This window comes from Mya arenaria, chromosome 11, assembly GCF_026914265.1.
Source record: "Mya arenaria isolate MELC-2E11 chromosome 11, ASM2691426v1".
NCBI lineage: Eukaryota > Metazoa > Mollusca > Bivalvia > Myida > Myidae > Mya > Mya arenaria.
The window spans coordinates 40,082,350-40,082,600 of record NC_069132.1 but is presented as its reverse complement, the minus strand read 5'-3'; positions in this window follow the sequence as shown (position 1 = coordinate 40,082,600).

The following is a 251-nucleotide window of genomic DNA, read 5'->3' as shown; positions in this document are numbered from 1 at the left end:
TTTTTGCAGTGTGTTTAACTTAGCAACAATAGCAATTGTTGTTTTGATAACTTCTTATTATATGCCTATCAAATTCCTTTTCCATATCCAACAGTGAAAATACAGCACGTCGTATTGAAAAATCCGTATCATGATACTGTAGTTTTCTGATTTTTCCGTATCGTGCGAGTCCGTGGGTAATCTTGGAACTACTTTTGCGTTGCTAAAAATAGCGTGACCAAAAAAACTGGTAAAACCAGTCAACTTTTAAA